At 38.4% G+C, this 17,676-nt stretch overlaps 1 pseudogene; it reads right to left on the minus strand.

The window, feature by feature from the left end:
- Window positions 1-17,296, minus strand: part of LOC108716114 — a 51,426-nt pseudogene extending 34,130 nt beyond the window's left edge.
- Window positions 17,297-17,676: the final 380 nt, after the last annotated feature.

The raw sequence follows: 17,676 nt of genomic DNA on the forward strand, positions 1-17,676 counted from the left end.
CTTTTTGTCACAAAACAAGGAAGAAAAAAAATATATTTCCCTTCCCGCCCCTAATTTGCATATGCAAATTAGGATTCGGATTCGGTTCGGTATTTGGCCGAATCCTTTGCGAAGGATTCGGCTGAATCCAAAATAGTGGATTCAGTGCATCCCTAGTTTGCATTTGCCTTCATACAGTTATCCATAGCAACCAAAGCTTTGCTTGCATTATTCTACCTGTAAGTGACTTATTAAAGCTTATTGATGATCAGTCATTATGTGTAACTGCGTTGGGTTAAATTTTCCCAGTATTAGAAAACAAGAGCCATCTTTTTAAAAATGTTAAGTTATAGTGGAAATGCTTACTATTGAAATAAAGGAACAGAGGCTTAAAGAGGTTGTTAGGGTGCTGGCTGGGCTCCCACAATAGTAGCGCATAGGGTCATGAACTAGTAGGAGACCTGCAGTTTAGCTGTACGTACCAGTAGGTAGTGATTAGATAGAGGGCAGTTATGTGGGTCACTGATGGTAAAGGGCTTGAGCTTGTAGAACATTTCAAGTTTATACACAGGGCTGTATATTTAGGGTCAGTGATGATCTAGGCTGGGTTCCCTCAACCACGGGGCTGCGGCTACTGGTGCCGGGCTGGTGCCGAATTGGTTTGCCTCCGGTCCCAGCTGCAGTCTATAATAGCTGCAAAAACATGCAACGTGAAAAAGGCCCTATTACCTGCAATCTGAGCTCCCTCATGTGCCATTGCCATGACAACAGCTTTCTTCTGATCGCAATAAGTTTTTTTTGGTAAGCCTAAAATGCATCCACACATCTACATCCCCCCGGTCCTCGTTAAAATTTGTCTTGCTTGAAACTGGTCCGTGGTGCAAAACAGGTTGGAGACCGATGCCTCTACCACTACCCAGTTCCCTTGACTCTGCTTTGCCACTAGATTTACTGTAAAGGTGGCCATAGACGTAGAGATCTGCTCCTTTGGCAATGTTGCCAAATGAGCGGATCTCTCCCATATATGCCCAAATTGAGATGGGCGATAATGGGCTGATCTTATCATGGGCCCTAGGGACAAACAATCGGATCCTAATGCATCCGATACGGGCGGTCAGATCGCAGGACGGTATAAACGCACAGATGTGGCCGCGATCCAACGGGATTTTTTAACCCGTCCGATTGAGATCTGCCCGATTTTTGGGCAGATATCGATTGGGGAAGCCCGTCAGATGGCCCCACACACGGGCCAATAAGCTGCTGATTCGGTCTGTCGGCAGCTTTTATCGACACTGTATATACTAAGTCAGACAAAATACCTACAAACACATTTTTTTATTGTTCAACTTGTAATAAAGGTTTCATGAAAAATTAATAACAGAATCTCTGCCACAAACTACAAAAAACAACAATTAACTGAAATGATAGCCTTTAACTGAATACACACTTTTGATCTGTAGTAATATTAAATTCTAACATTATGTTAATCAGTACATGTCCCTGTCTGATGTGTCTAAAATAGTAGTTTACCCTTTTAGTAACTTTAAAGGGGCAGTTCACCTTTAAGTTAACTTTTAGTATGTTATAGAGTGGCCCATTCTAAGCAACTTCTCAGTTGGTCTTCATTAATTTTTTAAAATTCTTATTATTTGCCTGACTCTTTCCAGCTTGTAGAAGGGGATCACTGACCCATCTATAACTCAAAAAACACAAATAATAACAAAATTAAAACCAATTGCAAATTGTCTCAGAATATCAGTCTCAACATCGTACTAAACATTAATTTAAAGGTGAACATCCACTTTAATATGATGCAAATTGTGTTATTCTAACTTTGTTTGTGGTTTATGTTTTTAATTATTAACTTTTATTCTGCAGATCTAGATTTAGGAATTTGTGCGTTTAATTTCCCTAGGAGTAGGCAGTGGTTTAAAGATTAGTATGAAAAGGGAATAGAGGGGCCCTAACAGAACATAAGCACTCGAAAAAATAAGAATGACAATTGAAATTAAGCCTCTGCCACTTTCCAGTTTTTAAATCGGGTTCACCCAAAAATGTATTGGTCTTTAACAGCAGAGCAATGACACTGTGGTAGGATCCCCCACAAATTAAACTTCTGAGGTGCCCAGCGTGCTCAGCATACTACCTGCTCAGGGTCACCCTGTTAGCCGCCCTTTTATTCAAAAGAGTCTTATCTGATTTAGAATATACCTTTTCCTTATGATCAAGCATCATTAGAAATGTGTCCTGTTTTTCTGATTCGGAACCAGAATGTCCAGAATCTGCTTTCACTTCTATAAACTTTTCTGCATTCAAATGCCCTAGTTCCTCACCTGATTCAGGCTCAGTGTCAGTGTGAGCAGTTATGTATCTACAATGGAAAATAAATGGTTAAACTCAAAAATATCATAGGAGGAGCAGTTAACAACTTGAGCAATCGGCTCCATAATTCATCAACTTTATTTCTGAATTGGCTGCCTCTTTTATGATCAACAAAAAAGTTAAATTACTAATATTTGGGTTAGTTTGTGTACTTCGACTAGGGAATAGTCCAAATTAGATTAGAATTTGAAAAAAAATGTGAAAATTCGAATATAGAAGTTTATCATGTACTGTCTCTTTAAAAATTTGACTACAACAATTCACCATCTAAAACCTGTCAAATTGCTGTTTTAGCCTATGGGGGGACCTCCTAGAACCCATTTGTTTTTTTGGGGGAAAATCTTTGAATCAAATTCGATCGAATGTGCTATTCCTTCGATTCGTATGATTCGAATTCGGCCGAATAAGGACCTATTCGATTAAAAACGGACCTAATCGACCAAAAAAATCTTTGACTTAATTTCAGTTGGTTTTTTCGAATTCGAATTTCGAAGTTTTTTCAATTAGAAATTTGACCCTTGATAAATATGCCCCCAAATCTAAAATATTTAATAGTTATTTTTTTAATAATAGTAATGCTAGAGACCTGGGGTTCTCCAAAAAAAGTATTTTCGTAACATGAAATAACTAAACAAACAGTTAAACATTAAGAATCTCAATCAGTCAATACTGCAGTATTGTTTGTTACAATAAGACTCTTTGGCAAATGGCCAAAGGCAGAGCCTTCTGCAGGATTCACGATAGTAACTACCATACCCACCATAAAAATGACTTGAGTTAGAATCAAATATGTCATCCCTAATAATATCAGTCCCAACCCTTATGGTCAAATTATAAGGAAGAATTAAAGTATTTCTCAAAAAATCTAGTCTTTAAGTGGGACATTCACTAAGAATCGTAGTTGCGCTGGTGTCCGCTTTGCCGCACTTCGCCAGGCGTATTTTCGCTAGCGCTCCGCAAATTCACTAAAATCCGAAGTTGCGCTCAGGGGTAGCGAAAGGTTGCGAAGTTGCCATAGCGTTGATTCGCTAAGCAAAGCGAAGTTACGCTAGCGATGGTTAATTTGCATACAGCGCCAAATTCAAGTTACAATGGAAGTATATGTAGCATCACTACACAAGCCTTGGAAACCTTCAAAACATCAAATAAAATTTATATTTTGCCCTACACATGTACCCACTGTATAGTTAAGTTGCCATGAGTTAGGAAATGTAGGGGGGAAGGAGGGGAGCCCCAAAAAAATGTTCAATCTTTTTCAGCCTATCACCCATAATAAAGAAAACACGCCAGTGTTTTGTGGGACTTAGAAAAAATTATAACTTTTTTTGAAGCAATCCCTATCTACTCTATTGCGCTTCGCCTGGTCTGAGGTAGCGAAGGAAGTCTAGCGTAAAAGGTAGCGTTCAGAACAATGCGCACGTTAGTGAATTTGCATAGTTACGTCCGTTGCGCAAATTCGCGAAGTTACGCCAGCGTCCGTTAGTGAATTTGCGAAGTAACGGAAATGCCCTACGCTAGTGAATTCACGCTAGCGTTAGACGCTTCGGCGCTTAGTAAATTTGCCCCAAAATCTCTAGTTTTACGCAACAAGTATGGCTGCACAAAGCATTGACTGTTTTCAGAGTTCATATCTGGGTAATAGAATACCCCTTAACCCAAGGCCAGAATGCCACATTGGTATTAGCCCTAAGCCTTGTGTGTCGTGGAAGACCCAAAGATGAACTCTTTTGATAATTCTATCGAGAGGATGATTGTTTAAAGGGGAACTCTTGCGAAAATGAAAATTTAATATAAACTTCATCATACTGAAGTAAGAAACTTTCTAAACACAATCAATTAAATATTCTGCATTGTTTCTAAAATAATCACGTTTATCTTCTCTATTCCTCTCTCAGCATCTGTTTCTCTTCATTCTGTCTTCATGCAGCAGTTGGGTGTCAGATATTCATTGACCGTTACATCCAATATATCTTATAGGGGGGTTTCCTTTGCCTAGAAGATGTATTAGAGGTCACTCTATTAAAATATCCAGACATCATGTCTCTCTACATGAGGATTTTGTGCAAAAGTCAGTTACTTTGTTAGATTTTGTTTGTACAGTAATCAGTTATTTGAGTGAGCTCTAATTCATCTGCTAGGAAAGGAAGCCCCCTATATAGTTCCTCTTTAAGAGAAGTATCCACCCAATAACAAATGGTGCTAGGTCTGCACATGAATGAAACTTCAGTACAAAAAATAATTGTCATTAATAAAACAATGTAAATCTTTAGCGTAGGATGGTAAATTACAGAAAGCCCCAATACATTAATTTGGGCGCTACAAGCTTTGTCGAAAAATATACTTTGGATCATACTGCAGCCTCTTGAATATCTTCACTCCAGCTAATATCTTTGCTTTGCAATAGGGAGCCTTCGGCAAATGCCAAAGGTAATGCTTGTAAGCTCTTTTGGCCAGGACCCTCTTTACCTTTTGTATCAGCTATTGGTTTCTTATATATGTAAATTTGATGTATTTACAGCACCGCAGAATATGTTGGCGCTTTATAAATATACAGTACAGGTATGGGACCCGTTATCCAGAATGCTCGAGACCTGGGGTTTTCTGGATAAGGGACCTTTCTGTAATTTGGATCTTCATTCCCTAAATCTTCTAAAAAATCATGTAAACATTACATAAATCCAATAGGCTGGTTTCGCTTCCAATAAGGATTATTAATATCTTACTTGGGATCAAGTACAAGGTACTGTTTTATTATTATGAAATGGATGAATAGGCACGCACTCCTGCGACACACCAGGTTGGATAACATTGCTTGATCTTTATTCCTTTGGTTAGAATCAAATGTCCTAATGTGTTTCGTATCTAGAGATTACCTATGATTGCCTATGATTACATATCTCTAGATACGAAACGCGTTAGGACATTTGATTTTAACCTATGGAATAAAGATGAAGACATTTTATCCAACCTGGTGTGTCGCAGGAGTGCGTGCCTATTCATCCATTTCATAATAATAAAACAGTACCTTGTACTTGATCCTATTCATCCATTTTGTTGCATCTCACCCTCAGCTACGGGTTCGGGCGCTACACCTGAGCCACCTTTCTTCACCAGTGAGTGTGAAACAACACTTATATATTGTTTGAACCAACTTGCAGATAATGCTACACCCTTAAGCGATGGACCTGGGGCTATGCACCCAGTTCAATTTACATGCTGGGTGAGTTTTGGTTTTTTATTACAAATCGGCAGTATCTACTTTTTGGATAGACCTGCGGGTTTTTTCTGTCCGTTACAGAGAAAAAAGAAAATCATTAAATGGATAAAATGGAGTCTATGGAAGACGCCTTTCCATAATCCAGAGCTTTCTGGATAACGGGTTTCAGGATAACGGATCCTATACCTGTAATAATAGTGTATTACAACAACAAGGCTGATTTCACATTATCACTCTGATCCCACTTACAGGCTTTACAGAATAATTGCGGGAAATCACAACAGAAAATCTAACCTTCTTTAAGCCCCTCCGACACCTAGCAGTCTAGATTTTCAACGAAACGATTCCGTTATCTCACACTTTCTATGAAAGGATTTGGACTACTTACATAGTTACATAGTTAAATTGGGTTGAAAAAAGACAAAGTCCATCAAGTTCAACCCCTCCAAATGAAAACCCAGCATCCATACACACACCCCTCCCTACTTTCACATAAATTCTATATACCCATACCTATACTAACTATAGAGCTTAGTATCACAATAGCCTTTGATATTATGTCTGTCCAAAAAATCCTCCAAGTCATTCTTAAAGGCATTAACTGAATCAGCCATCACATCATCACCCGGCAGTGCATTCCACAACCTCACTGTCCTGACTGTGAAGAACCCCCTACGTTGCTTCAAATGAAAGTTCTTTTCTTCTAGTCTAAAGGGGTGGCCTCTGGTACGGTGATCCACTTTATGGGTAAAAACGTCCCCTGCTATTTTTCTATAATGTCCTCTAATGTACTTGTAAAGTGTACTTTCAAATCATCAAGTCAGATAAAAAAGTGTATAAAGAATTGCATGAAGCCATTGAGATGCCTAAGAATTCCATGTGGGTATCTGTACTATAAGATTCCAGAAGGACCGACTGCCTTATGATGTGAATGAGTCTTGTTCTGTTTTAGTCTAATAACTACATTGCTAGGTCTTTCTCTAGAAATTGCTTGTATAGTTTTAGACAATTAAATATGAGGGTCTGTTCTCCTATTTGCCTCTTTAATGGCTTCTGCATTGCTGTGGTTTCAGTCATACATTGTCCTGCCTTTCACGTGCACTCTTTTGTTTTGTTTTTTAACCCCACTGTTCTTCTCAATCACACACATCATTGTACCCTGCAGGATTAACCTACTGTCCCAGTAATTTGAGAACAATAGCGCGTTTTAGAATTAAAATACATTAAGAGTTGACTTGTGCAGTGGGTTTCTGAATAAGGTATGACTTCCCCTCCATCAAATGATATACAGCAGAATTAATCCCAAGGTTTTAAGTGTAGTTGCATTGGACAGGTGTAATAAGATTGATTATTCTTAAAAATTTTCCCAGAACAGGCAAGTCTTGGCATTTCTGCTTGTTATCCTCTAGGCAAGGAACATAAAACCACTGGAATTTGATTACTTCCTTCCAGTAGCACAATTAATAGTGTATCCTAGCCAATTTGGCAGCAAGCTCCAGTGTGTAGAGATATTCATATAAATATAGAACGTTTGAATATTTTCAGAATACAGGACCAACACCCTACACATTTTGCAATTGTGGAACGCACCAGACAATAAAGGCTGACCCCTGTTTGAACAGCCCTCAACTGCAGAATGAAGAATAAAGGTGCAATATTACATGTGTACACACTAATTATCTCATCAGCTTCTGATAGGCTGCCAATTTGTCATATACAACATAGGAGAATTTTATATTTACCCCTACTGCTCTTATAACAAGTTATAACAGAAAATAATAATGAAACTTGTACAACGTAACAGTCTTTAACTTGCCACAGTAATTGCTCAGAGTATATTAATCTGATACAGTGTATATTGTATAATTCTGATATATTGCAGTATTATCACATAATCAAAATTAATGATAAAGTATTCTTATGAACTGTATATAATCGTTCATGAAGAAATCAGTTCACAATTAATTGTGTCACTTTTTTTCCTTTACTCTTAGGGGGATAATAACTCCAAATGCAAAAATCGAGTATTTAGAAAATCAGACTTTTAAAAAAAAAAATTCAGAATTTATTAAACCCTGAGGATGGAAAAGTCCAAATCTGAAAATTCAGACCTGTCGAGGTTGCATATAAGTCAATGGAAGAAGTCCCAATGATTTTTTTGCGCTGAGTTTTGTGCAATACCCGAAAGTTTTTGGAGTTTTCGGATGAAAGATCCGAAAAAATCGTGAAAATCAGAATCACAACAAATTTTTGGCAAAATGTAATAATAAATAAGCATCAAAAAACCAGGAGTTTGTAGCAGAAAATATTAAGATAAATTCAGACTTTGATAAATAACCCCCTTACTGTCACTGACTTTAAAGCTTATTACATTTTTATCAGCATTGCTACATCAATCATGTTTAGTTTCCTAAGACATATTTATTAAAACTAAATACAATTACATCTTATACTGTATTACCTACTTACAGATCAAGTATCTGCAGGTTCCTGTCAGCTGTGGTTTCTGATTGGTTGATTATAACACCATAGCTGGACTTATTCACTAACATTGGGCAAATCTGCCACAAGCAGTTGTACATAGCAAACAATCTGCAATCAGATTTGATCATTATTGAAGAAAATTCATCAATCTTATAGAAGAAAATCCTCAGATTGACAGAAGGGGCGATAGAGAGAGAGAGAGAGACAAATACAGAAATGAAGTCAAAAGAATTGGGTCTCATTTATAAACACTCGGCAAATTTGCACCTGGGCAGTAACTTATAGCAACCAATCAGTAATTAGCTTCTTTTAGCCATCTGCAGGCTGAACACTAAAAGCAAACATCTGATTGGTTGCTATGGGTTACTGCCCAGGTGCAATTTTGCCCAGGTTTTTCACGAAAAGGAAAAACATATAATTCAAAAAAAGATTTATTGATCCAGTATTTCGGTTCCACACAGGAACCTTTCTCAAGAAGAACAGTGCAGTAACTGAACATCCAATTTAAATTCACACCCACACCAGTGACTGACATAAACAAATAGTGAAGAAAAACAAGGGGGGGTTAATGATATTCATCAGGTCAAAACACTGGGTCCCTTTGTTATATTGTCATGTTGCATTTTTCTTGTCATGACCCGTTTTATTTCTGATTTTATTCCTTTTTATTTGCAGATTTCCCCCTTCTTTGCACAGATTTTCCCGGAAGGTCTCAGGCAGACATAAGTGTTTCCTTGCTCATATGGTAGGACTAGGCACTCAGTGTATTGCACTGCTGGTAGCCTCCTATACATTGGGCGTTATGTGAGGTACAGATATATGGGTAGTGGCAACTGACAAGTGCATATAGTAGATCACCCCATTCATTACCACTTGGAGGTAAAATCTAGGTTTGGGGCACTACTGGTTTTGGCCCACGGTGCTCCTTTAGGGTACTCTAGGACCACACCAAGTAGCCCCTCAAATTCCTGGTTAAGAGGTGACTTGATTGGGCACATAAAGTATGGGTGTTGACAGTAGCCACCTCGGCTAGACATGTTAGTATGGAGTAGTCTTGATGATGTGTGATTTCCACATATCGAGGGACCCGCCCACCTCTGTTGTACCTCCTTTCATATTTGGATGCTTCCCAGTGGCTCGCTACTGGAGCCACTTTGATTTTTAGGACATGGGGGTACCTCTTTGATTGGTCCTTTAGGAGCATCCTGGGTGTGCCTATAATTTTGGATGTGGAGACCAAGCGACCCAGTGTTATGACCTGAGGGATATAATTACCCCCCCTCCTTTTTTTTCTTCACTATTTGTTTATGTCAGTCACTGGTGTGGGTGGGACTAGAGGTTGCTAAGCAATGGTGTGGTGCCTCTTTTTGAATTTAAATTGGATGTTCAGTTACTTCACTGGTCTCCTTGAGAAAGGTTCCTGTGTGAGACCAAAACATTGGATCATTAAACCTTTTTTCAAATATATGTTTTAGCTTTTCGTGAAAAGTGCCATCACCATGGACATCACATGAATAATAAAATGAAATCTATAGGAGACAGCCATTCAATAATCGGAGCTTTATAGATAATGGATTTCCAGATAACAGATCCCACACCTGTACAAGATATAAAAGTTTTAATTCTTGTTCAACTGGAAATAATGTTCCCTTGTCTGAGGTGATTTCTAATATCCCCATAATTTTGAATGTAAAGTACAACAAATTCTGATGTGGCCTATTACATACTCAACAGAGTTATACAAAAATAACACAAAACAAAAATGTTTTTTCCTTCCAACAATCATGGACAATACAGCAGTCCTAATGGTAGTCATACTGAAATGCATTGTTGCGAATTTCTGAGGATTAGAGCACAAAGAAGCAAATCATCCACAAGATGGTGCTGCCTTCCATGTCTATCCATAAACTAGATAACCGTGGCGCTGATCATACAGTGCCTGACATAAACTGGAGCAAAGTTAGACTCAGCAAAAATTTAGAGTACATGAATAGTGTAAAAGGAATCAAAGCTGTTAAGCAGGAAGTTGGTAGAAAAGTCAGAATCATGACAAAGTCCAAAAGCAAAGAGAAAAATAAATCTTTTTACTTGGCAGACACACGCCTGGCATCCAAAAGACTATTGGTCTGAAAGGCTATAGTTTAATTATGGTTACTTTTTAACATGTTTGCTTCTATTTAGGCCCTCTCTCAGTCTCTCATTCAAACCACTACCTGGTTACTAGGGTAAATTGGAACCTAGCTACCAGAATGCTGAAATTCCAAACTGGACAGCTGATCTTTAGCCAGAAAAAAATGAAGATCAAATGCAAATAGTCTCAAAACATCATTGTCAATGTCATACTAAAAGTATTATATAATAATAAAGGTTTGCTCCAGTCCAGAAACCCATAGCAATCAGACATTTGCACAGCACTAGATCAGTACAAGATCAATAGACATCACAGTGATGGTTGTTGGAATACAGTTGTTTTTTTGCACTTGTATGCAAGCAAATTGCCTTTTACTGTTACTTTTCTGCTCTTTGACTTCTCCAATCAAAAAAAATGGAATGATTTTGTAATCCGATGACTTTTCCCATTTCTCCATCTCTCTTTAATGGATCTTATGTAAGTTACTAGAAAGTCTTATAAACATTAAGTAATGATTAATTATATTGTGTGGCTCAAGAACAAGGTACTGATTTCTTATTACAAAGAAAAAGGAAATCCCATGGACACCATTTTATTTGGATAAAATGGTGTCTATGGGAGATGGCCTTTCTGTAATTCAGAGCTTTCTAGATAACAGGTTTCCGTATAACAGATCCCATACCTGTATATGTAAATTATCTGTTGTTTCTCTTCTTTTGCAGTGATCTATAAGCTGCTAAGACCAAAATAGTCTCAAAATGGTTTAATAGATTTCCCATATTCAGTATAAATGCTTTGTTAATATTTCCTATGAGTTTGCTAATCGGTTTACGAGTATGACTGCAAGTTTTGTAGATACCATGTCGCCAAGGGACTAATCCTGTGTTTGGACTGGAGCCTGAACTAACAGGCCTCAACTATAAATCCCAAACAGAAGCACTTGTAAACTTTCACCAGCTTAATTGATTTTATGCTGCTTATTGCTAATTCAAATTCTTACAAATGGAACTTGGCGTGCCTTCAGACTAGCCTGCCCAAAATGAGGTGCCAGAATTCCCTGAATTCAAGCTGAGTTGGGCACTTGACAACTTTACTGGGATCACTTCTTCTCTCTTATGACAAGCATGCACGCAAAGAGCTCATTAGTCTTATTGTATTATGGCCATTGCATGGGAGCATGGAGGAGCTCAGACGAATGAATGTATCACGCATCACTAACACCACCTAATTAACAGGAATCGCTTGTAGGAACATAGAGTTTGTTCTGCTCAGTGTGCATCTGATTAGTTTAGGCTTTTGGAAAAAAGGTTACTCTAAAAATATTGGGACGAACATAAAAATCTTAAAAAGATAAACATATTGGGAAGTCTGGTATTAGGAGCTCATGGTGTGTATGAATGAAAATGGAACTACTGCTGAAATAGAGTTCCCAGCATCTGTCCCATGTTGAAGAATTCTAGTTGTTATAAGGAGGTCATTTACAAATGCACCCTCACGTTTGGACACAATGATAAGCTCATATTGACACAATACAGTAAAGTATTAACAGCACTTGCTCACTCGCCTCCTCCCCTTGTTGCTAGCTAGTTCCACTGCTGGTTGCACCCCTCCACAACTTGAGCCTTGGACAGCCATCTTTGTTGCCTGCCCCTAGTTCCAGCCTGAAAACAGAAACCCAATTTCAATGCAAGTACAATAATGGTAGGCACTATGTGGAGCACAGCTGCAATTATGCTGGATTTGGGGCTAACATTGAATTTTGCCCATTGCACTTGCACAGTGTGGGTGAGATTTAGGGAAGTACCTGTTTAGTCTCCTAGATACACCTGAAATCCTAGCTTGATCACTGAGGATGAGATATGGGGTGAACGCTTAGTTGATTTCCTTGCAAATATGGATGAATGACGGTTGCTACATCTTTATCCAGGTTATAAACTAAGGGGGTGTCTTAAGGTTGATCCTTAAAGGGGCTGAACTGGAAAGGTCTGAAGTGGAAAAGTCTGACAACCAATGACATAATTGTTGGTGGGCGGCACGTGAAAATAGGTAAAACTCACATTTTCATGGCAAGCTGTTTCTCTGGTGACAACTACTTACATGATGTCAGAAGTGGTGGGTGTGTGTCCCTTCTCAGCCTTTGTATCAGATAAGTCCAAAGTTAAAATAGAACCCCCCACATCTAAGCTTTAGGGAGGGTTAGTTCTCTTTTAAAAAGGGTTGAGTTAGGAATGTGGGCCCAATAACTCCTGACCCACTTATCATGACCTCATGTCATAGTATTAAAAAAGCAGAGTTTTGGTAGCACAGCCACCCAAACCACCATTCCCAACTGACATTAACATCAGAGGATGATGGGTTGCCTTTAACATTCCCAAGACTGAATTCCAAAGCCCTCATTAGGTCATTGTATGGTGAGGCCAAGAACCTCAAAGATTACTAATATCCTTATAAAAAACAAGGAGATTGGTTGGACTGTATACAATGTATCATAAAATAATGTATTGAATAAAGTACCCTCTATCGTAAAATATAAGGATATGATAAGTTAGTATTTTGCAACAGGTCAGTAATGGGGAAGATAATCTTTGGCTGCTTTGTTAGAATTAGAATCTGAAACAAAATTGCTGTACTGGTCTTTGCAAATTAAATTAATAAAGACATTTTAATTATATGAAGGCATTTCATTTTATTAGTTTGGACTGCTGTCCTAAGTCTGTACCATTGCTGATGCTGTGGAAGCTAACCACAAAAAAGGATGATACAGATATAGGATCTCTTATCAAGAAAATCCCATAGAACCCATTATAAGCAAATAATTCTAATTATTCTAATTAATTTCTCTGTAATAATGCAACAGTACATTGTACTTGATGGTAACTAAGCTGTATGGTGATCCAAATTGGAGACAAAACAATCCTGTTGGGTTTATGATCTTAAGAAGATCAATTTTGTGGTGATCCATATTAGGGAAAGATCCCTTATCTGGAAACAGCAGATCCTGAGCATTCTGGATAATAGATTCTCTCCCTGTAAAATTACAGCAAATATAATTCAGGATAATAATTATTTCTAGTCAATTACAGTCTGAGAAATATTCACCTTTTAATAACTTATACAATTAGGCTACGACCCATTGGAATTAACATAAATATTGTATTATTTTTTTACCACTAGGGGCTGCTGAAAGACAACAAATATATTCCAACACGGGTATGAGTGTACGAGTAACAGTGCAGTACAAATGGTACCTGTATTTCCTACAGCATATATATATATATATATATATATATAGGACCACAGTAATAAAGACATGCATAGCATTTAAAACATATTTCATAGCAACAGTTTTTGCACCAATAAGAGAATGTACACATTATTAATGTGTTAGAAGTAGGCAGATTTCCTATGAGACAACAGTATCAAGGAAAAAAAGATTGTCATGTATTATTTATAAAATTAGTAAGATTAATTAATGTGCAAATAAATGATTCTAATACCAGACTGTTCTCAAGGCTCTTACATCAATTTATAGAATATTTGTTTCTTCTTTTCATTAAACAGAGACACATTGATCTATTACTTAAAGAGGTGTTTCTCCTTTAAGTTAATTAAAGTATGGTATAGAGTGACCGATTCTAAGAAACTTTTCAATTGATCTTTCTTATTTATCTCTTTCCAGCTTTCTAATGGGGGTCACTGACCCCATCTAAAAAACAAATGCTCTGTAAGTCTAAAACATAGTAACATAGTTACATAGTAAGTAAGGTTTAAAAAAGACACAAGTCCATCAAGTTCAACCTTTTAGTTTTTTTTTTATCTGCCTAACTGCTAGTTGATCCAGAGGAAGGCAAAAAAACCCATCTGAAGCCTCTCCAATTTGCCTCAGAGGGCGAAAAATTCCTTCCTGACTCCAAAATGGCAGTCGGACTAGTCCCTGGATCAACTTGTACTATGAGCTATCTTCCATAACCCTGTATTCCCTCACTTGCTAAAAAGCCATCCAACCCCTTCTTAAAGCTATCTAATGTATCAGCCTGTACCACTGATTCAGGGAGAGAATTCCACATCTTCACAGCTCTCACTGTAAAAAACCCCTTCCCAATATTTAGGTGGAACCTCTTCCTCTTCCAAACAGAATGGGTGATCTTGTGTCAGCTGGAAAGATCTATTGGTAAATAAAGCATTAGAGGGATTATTATACTATCCCCTTATATATTTATCCATAGTTATCATATCACCCCTTAAGCGCCTCTTCTCCAGCGTGAACATCTCCAATTTGGCCAGTCTTTCCTCATAGCTAAGATTTTCAATACCTTTTACCAGCTTAGTTGTCCTTCTCTGTACCCTCTCTAATACAATAATGTCCTGTTTGAGTGATGGAGACCAAAACTGTACGGCATATTCTAGATGGGGCCTTACAAGTGCTCTATACAGTGGAAGAATGACCCCCTCCTCCCGTGACTCTATGCCCCTTTTAATACAGCTCAAGACCTTATTTGCCCTTGATGCTGCTGACTGGCATTGCTTGCTACAGCCAAGTTTATCATCTACAAGGACTCCAAGGTCCTTTTCCATAATGGATTTGCCTAGTGCAGTCCCATTAAGGGTATAAGTATCTTGGATATTCTTACATCCCAGGTGCATGACTTTACATTTATCAACATTGAATCTCATTTGCCACTTAGCTGCCCAGATTGCCAGTTTGTCAAGATCCTGTTGCAAGGATGCCACATCCTGGATGGAATTAATTGGGCTGGATAATTTTGTGTCATCTGCAAACACTGATACATTACTTACAATACCCTCCCCTAAGTCATTACTCTAAGTCCCCCTGAGGGACCCCACTTAGAATCTTACTCTAAGTAGAGAATGTCCCATTAACAACCACCCTCTGTACCCGATCCTGTAGCCAGTTTCCTATCCATGTGCAAACGACTTCATTAAGCCCAACAGACCTTAGTTTAGAAAGCAGTCGTTTGTGGGGCACAGTATCAAACGCTTTGGCAAAATCCAAATAGATCACATCTACTGCCCCCACTGTCCAGCATCTTACTTACCTCATAATAAAAAGCAATCAAATTTGTCTGACATGACCTATCCTTCATAAAGCAATGCTGATTACTTCTCATAATGCCATTCACTAGAACAAAATTTTGAATGTGATCCCTTAACAAGCCTTCAAATAATTTGCCCACCACAAATGTCAAACTTACTGGCCTATAATTGCCAGGCTATATTGTTATTGTTTCTGTTTATTAGTCATCTTTCTATTCAGACTCTCTCCTATTCATATTCCATTCTCTTATCCAGATCAATGCATGGTTGCTAGGGATATTTGAATCCTAGCAACCAAATTGCTGAAATTGTAAACTGAGGAGCTGCTGAATAAAAAGCTAAATAACTCAATAATCACAGATAATAAAGAAATGAAAACCAGATACAAATTGTCTCAGAATATAACTCTCTACATCATACTAACAGTTAACTCAAAGGTGGACAACCCCTTTAAGACAGAACAGAAGCATTTTTTAATATGTTGCTCATCTACAAACTCCAATATAGTTGATCAGTCAGCTGCTGGCAGAGCACTTTGGAAACTGTATTTTACATGGTAAGCTAGGTTGAGAAAAGATCCACTTTCATCAAGTTTAACCTTTTCTGTAAGATCTGCCCAATTGCTAGTTGATCCAGAGAAAAGTAAAAAAAAAATCCTTATGTAGCCTCTCCAATTTGCCTCAGTCCTGACTCCAAGATGGTAATTTAACCAGTGAATGGTTTAACTTTTACTAAGAACTATATTCAATAAACCTCTCTTGCTAAACATCTAACCAACCCCTTCCTGAAGCTATCTAATGTATCAGCCCGTAAGACTGATTCAGGGAGGGAATTCCACATCTTCACAGCTCATATTGTAAAAAACCCTTTCTGAATATTTAGATGGAGTAGTACAAGAGGATGGAGATTCCCATTTCACTGTATAACCACTATTTTACCCAAAGTATCCAGACACCTGCATATTCAACATCTCATTCTGAAACCAAGGGGAACAAAATAAAGTTGGTCCTCCCATTGCAGCCATAACATCCACTACTATTCTGGGAAGGATTTTTACCAGCTGTTGGAAAAGCATTAATGGGATTTAATGCCACAAGAACATTAGTGAGGTTAGGTGCTGATGATGGAGTTCAGGCCTGGTTCTCAACAGTCATTCCAAATTATCCCACAGGTGTACATATGGATTTAGATCAGTCTCTATATAGTCCAGTCAAGCCTTCTGCTCACATCACATCAAACCCATTCTGTGCAGACCACACTTTTTAGGGAGCAGGCCCAGATTTGTGGCAAGGTCCGGGCCTAGGGCGGCAGGATCATAGGGGTGGCATGCCACCCGGCCATAACCTAAGAAGCACTGGGGAATCCCCAGCGTTCCTGCGTTTGCACGCTATCGAGCCCCTGCACAAGCATGGGGTGGGTGGTGCACTCACAAGGACCCATAGGCCTAGGGGTGCTAAAGCCCAGAAATCCTGGCCTGGTAGGTGCATTACCATGCTACAACCATTGTCACAAAGTAGGAAGCATTAAATTGTGAATTTTTCATTGTAGGAAAGCCTGAGTACCTGGGGGTACCAATTTGAAGGGCACCCACAAGTGACTCACTCTAATCATATACCTTTAACACAAGGCTGGCACCTGTTCTTTAAAAAGCACACCGGCATTCATCTTGAGACTTACTGCACTAGTGCAATTTAGTGTTAGTAAATTTGCCTGGCTTTGCATGGATTTTAATTTAGCTGGTATTTGAGTAGTGATTTTGATGTTTCTTCCTCCAGCGTGAATTCATCTTCAAGATTTAAATTTTCTGTTAAAAAAAATCCCTATCTTTAAGCAGACATTTAAGTTACATTTGGACTGGCTACAGCATGGCATGGCCAATTTAACAGTCTGTGCAAGTTGGATATCCAAGTTTCCAGTGATATGCCTTTAGTTCAGGCAATATCTACCAGTTAGTGCTTACTCACTGGATTTACCTCTCCCTCAAAAATCTTCTCACTTGACATCAAAGGCAGATTTGTGCTGTCAATCTCATCTCCACCACTAGTCATCTCTTGGGGGTCTAACAACTTGCATATTATCTGTCCCTGACATCATAGCTCCATGTTGCCTTATAGTCAAACTCAGAAGGAGCGTCTTCTTTGCTGCCTCTCTTGATTTTATCACGGCTGGGGGCACCCTATAGGCTCTGGTTGCATTTTCCCTTGCAAGATCCCAAAATTAGGATCCTTCCAGGTTCATCTATCTTCTTAGAAATTCCCTGCAACTCCCAGCATGCCACAATGTAGCCTTTAGGCCATCAGATTGTGTTGAAAAGGAGAATACATAAAAGCAAAATAGTTCCAAGGCCTAGATTACGAAGGAGTTTACAGACATTCTTACAACAATTTGGGTTATCCAAATACAAATAAAGATCATACATCAGACATAC

The sequence above is a fragment of the Xenopus laevis genome, chromosome 5L (assembly GCF_017654675.1).
Source record: "Xenopus laevis strain J_2021 chromosome 5L, Xenopus_laevis_v10.1, whole genome shotgun sequence".
Taxonomy (NCBI): Eukaryota; Metazoa; Chordata; class Amphibia; order Anura; family Pipidae; genus Xenopus; species Xenopus laevis.